Here is a 5,031-nt window from a genome sequence, read left to right on the forward strand (position 1 = left end):
TACTAACCTTGCCTTAAACCTCGGAGGCTCACTAGGAGATATACCCTCCTTCCTCTTGAAGATCCATTTGCAACGCACGGTCTTCTTATTTTTAGGCAAACGCACCATGTCCCATGTGCAATTCTTCTCCAGGGACTACATCTCTTCTTGCATAGCTAAGATCCACTTCTCACGATCTCCAGAAACAATGGCTTCAGTGTACGTAGCCGGCTCATGAGTGTTCTCCACCTGTTCAGCACAACTAAGAGCATAATGAATCATATTACACTCTTCAATCAATCTGGATGGAGGCCCACAACTCCTCTTTGCTCTGCGAAGTGCAATAGGTTGATCGTCTTGCTGCAAAAGAAGAGGTGAGTGCTGAACAGTATCAATAGTGTCATCAACAAATTCATCTTCCTGATCATCCATGTGCTCCACCTGCACGCTCACATTCTGCTGCTCATCATCAGATCTGTCTGGTACAATATCTATGGGAGAACTGTCATTAAACATCACAGATTTATTAAAAACAACACTCCTACTCATGAAAGTCTTTCTTGTTTCAGGATTCCATAGCTTATATCCTTTTACTCCAGAACCATAACCAAGAAACAGACACTTAATAGCTCTAGGCTCCAATTTTCCATTATCAACATAAGCATAAGCAGTGCAACCAAAAACTTTCAGCTGTGAATAATCAGCGGGCGTACCAGACCATACCTCAATAGGAGTTTTCTTGTTGAGTGGAATAGAAGGCGACCTATTGATCAAATAGCATGCGGTGTTGGCGGCCTCTGCCCAAAAATGCTTGCTCATCTTTGCGTTGGACAGCATACAACGAGCCTTCGATATGATGGTTCTGTTCATGCGCTCAGTCACACCATTCTGCTGTCGAGTGTACGGAATGGTGCGATGCCTCACAATGCCTTCCTTCCTGCAATAATCATTAAACTCATGCGAGCAAAATTCACCACCATTATTAGTACGAAGCAGCTTTACCTTCTTCTCAGTTTGCCTTTCTATCAGTACTTTCCACTCCTTAAAAGCAGCAAATGTATCATCTTTACCTTTCAGAAAATAAGGCCATACTTTTCTAGAGTAATCATCAATGATAGTTAACATATAATTTGCACCACCATACGAGGTCTTACGAGAAGGTCCTCACAAATCTGCATGTACATACTCAAGTATACCTTTGGAGCAATGTACCGCGGTATTGAACTTTACCCTCTTGTGCTTACCAAAAATGCAGTGCTCACAGAAGTTCATCTTACTTTGAGTGCAGCCATCCAGCAGATTTCTCTTCATCAATTCTGCCATACCAAGTTCACTCATGTGCCCAAGACGCTTATGCCAGAGATTAGTATTATTATCAGAGACAGTAGCAGCCGTAGCGGAACCATGCAAAGTACTTTCTCTAAGCACATATAACTTGGCAGAATTCATATCACCAACCATGTAAATGAGAGAACCTCTTGATACCTTTAAAACTCCACCTGAAGCGGAGTACTTGTACCCATCATCATCGAGTGTGCTGAGGGAGATGAGATTTCTTGCCATCCTTGGTATATATCGCACATCGTCCAGCGTGCGAACCATGCCATCATGTGACATGATCTGAACTGATCCAATGCCCACGATCTCACATGGGTTGTCATCTCCCATGCGTACGACATCTCCACTCTACACAGGCTTATAAGAACTAAACCATTCTCTGTTAATGCAGATATGAAATGAACATGCCGAATCGAGTATCCATTCATCATGACCAGCAACACAACCAGCAAATGTGACAAGGCAATCTCCTGAATCAATACTATCAGCACCAGAGACCACAGAGGCATTACCTTCAGTTTTATTTTTCTGTTGATATGCGGCATTCCTCTTCTCCTTATTCTTTACCTTATAGCAATCCTCGATGAAGTGGTTCGTTTTCTTGCAGTACTTGCAGAACTTCTTATCCCTGGACTTTGAACGTCCTCTACCATGCTGGCTCTTGTCGCGATTGTTGTTGTCGTAGGACTTTTGCTCAGATCTGCCCCTCACCTGCAACGCTTCGCTCTTGGAGGACGACGACTCACCCTGCACCATACCTTTCATCTTCTCCTTACTTTGGAGTGCCTCATAAACCTGCGCTAGGGTTAGTTCATCACGGCTTAACAATATGGTGTCACAGAAATTTGAATATAAACCGAGCAGTGAGCATAGTAACAAAAGACCTAAATCCTCATCATCAAATTTTACCTCCATGGATAACAGATCGGCCACGATCTTCTTGAAGACCGATATGTGATTCATCACCGATCCTCCTTCCTGTAACTTGTGCGAGAACAACTTCATCTTCATGTGCATCTTACTGGTGAGATCTTTTGACATGCAGATCGATTCCAGTTTCAACCAAAGTTCTGCAGCAGTTTGCACCTGCAGCACTTCTTGCAAGATATCATTAGAAAGATGAAGTTGAATGAGTGACAGAGCCTTACGATCTTTACGTTTCTCCTCAGGAGTCCATTCTTCCTTCTTCTTCTTCCCGAAGCAAACAAGCGCCTCATCCAGATCCTGTGATTGGGCGAGTATCGCCCTTATCTTCACTTGCCACAGTGAGAATCTCGTCTTGTAGTCGAGTAGCGGTAGATCAAACTTCATTGACGCCATCGCGTTGCCCTGATCTGAAAAAACTCAGCTCTGGTACCACTTGTTATACGCTATGGCGGAGGAACGACGAAGTAAACAAGATCAATCGCAGAGAGACACGAGATTTAATGTGGAAAACCCTCCCAATGCGAGAGGGAAAAACCACGGGCGCCAGCCAGCAACAATCTTCACTATATCTGGGTGTGGTTACAATGGAGATTTACAACTTGGGGATACCCTAACTTGGGACCTTCCCGTATAGAAGTCTATGGTGCGTCTTTTTCATGAGGGAGGTGGTCAATATATATAGGGAGGAAAAACCCCCACAACCTCGTCTATTAGCAATATGGTACTAATACATGGTGTAGTCCCTCTAAACGCTAATGGGCCGCTTCACTTCGGCCCGCTTCACTTCGGCCCAAGAATTTGGATCATAACCCAACATCAAGAAGCAAAGATACATGTACGACATGAGTATCATGAGTTCCATCTTCTAAACAAGATAAGAAAAGGTTTTTTTGGGCCAAAAGAGACTCTCTAGCAATGATTTGATGTCACAGAAGTATTTTTTTTCTTAAGTAACACTAAAGAAATTATTTTCCAAAAATTCTTCGCACTGCTGCATTATGGGTTTGATATTTCTAAATTTTTGATCATTTCTTGAGGTCCACATGCTCCAGCTTATCAAGATTTTTTTAAGCACAAAATATTTTAGTACCGGGTGAATGATCCGATACTAAAAGGTGGGCACCTTTAGTACCGGATTCGTGGTGCCAGTACTAAATGCGGGTTGTACAACCCTTTTACCCAGTACTAATTCTTGGTTCTGCAGTAGTGCTTGTATGCTAGTTATTACTTTGGATATGTGTTTGATTCTTTTTTTCGAAATTGGTGCACAGTTTATGACACGAGCCTCAAAAGTATGGATGTAAAAAATTTTCAGTTCTGTACAAAGTTTCGATACTAATTAGACTCAAAAGTGGGAATGCAGAAATTAAAGGTTTCTAAGTATGGATCTTGACCTGTTTAAAGTTCAGTGCAATGTTTTGGAATTTGGATATGGACCCATAGAGTCTGGATGTTGACAATTTTCTTCTTGTGACTTCAAAGTGTTTTTAATTTAAGTTGAAAGTTCGACTATATGTAAGTCTACAGTTAGGAAACTGAAAGTAAGGTGCTTTTGATATTTGAAACTTTTTTGTGCTTTTGATATTTGAAAGCTTTTCAAAAATATAGAATGGAATTTTGTAAATATGATATAAAGTTGACACGAAGAGAGAGTTCTGCATGTGGTTTGGAAGTTGCTCTAAATTTAGTGCAAAACTTTATGTAATTCTAAGATTAGGGATGTCGAAAAGTTTTGTGGTTGGGATTTCAATGTTTGTTTAACTTTAACCCATTTTTAGTATAGGATCTTTGATTCGAATTTTATTGAATGTTGGAAGTTGGATGGATATTAGGAAATCTAGCTTGCTAGGTGTGCATTGAATAGTCAGCACCCAGGAAATCCTCGACTTTCTCCATGGCCTTTGCTCCTAGATGTCCTCCACTTTCCCCATCGTCTGAAGATCAGCATCGTCGTCAAGCTGCAGCTGCTTGCAAAGGAAAACTGAGGTGACGACAATAGGCGGGAGCATCAATGGAGGCGTTTGGTCATCAACGTGGACATATATTGTGTTTGTCGTGCATCGTCTTCAAGGTGCTTGCTGCAGAGATAGAGGAAAACTACAGAGATGTTTGGTCATCAAGGACAATACATAGGTGTGGACCGTCGCAAGGACAATACAGGGAGGCCATTATCTCTTTTTTTTTTGTCACGCATGCACCTCGTGAAATAAATAGAGATAGCTTCAGGATGCTAAAGTTTAGCACCCATCACATCGGATGCTTGATAATAATTAAAAGTATTAAATAAGGTTAAATACAAAACTAATTGCTAGTCCATGATTTGATAATGTGGTGCTACAGTAACCATTTGCTAATGATGGATTAATTAGATTTAATAGATTCGTCTTGCGAATTAGACTCCAGCAATTAGTTTTTCATTAGCTTATGCTTAATCCTCCTAGTTAGCCTATCCTAACATAGATTCGTCGATGCTTTAGAATCTAGGATGCCCGGTGTGCTCATAGGTCAGCCATCGTACTTTCTCGTGCTTCACGTGCAGGGGACGGGACTGTTCCTGACAATGACAATAACATCGCATGCGGTGCCCCATCTAGCTAGCTGACAGAAACACGCAGGCTACCTGTCTGGTATTCCCTTTTCTGGTCATGTGTTCAGTGTCCTAACATTGATAGATGCTTGCTGGTGCCTGACAATGACACAGGAAGCGTTTGCTTTCCTTGCTCGGTCCTGTATCGCCTCACTGAGCGAGGCTACCGAGCACGCGCTCCTGCTTGATTCCCTTGCCTG

The sequence above is a fragment of the Setaria viridis genome, chromosome 8, assembly GCF_005286985.2.
Source record: "Setaria viridis chromosome 8, Setaria_viridis_v4.0, whole genome shotgun sequence".
In the NCBI taxonomy this organism is placed as follows: Eukaryota; Viridiplantae; Streptophyta; class Magnoliopsida; order Poales; family Poaceae; genus Setaria; species Setaria viridis.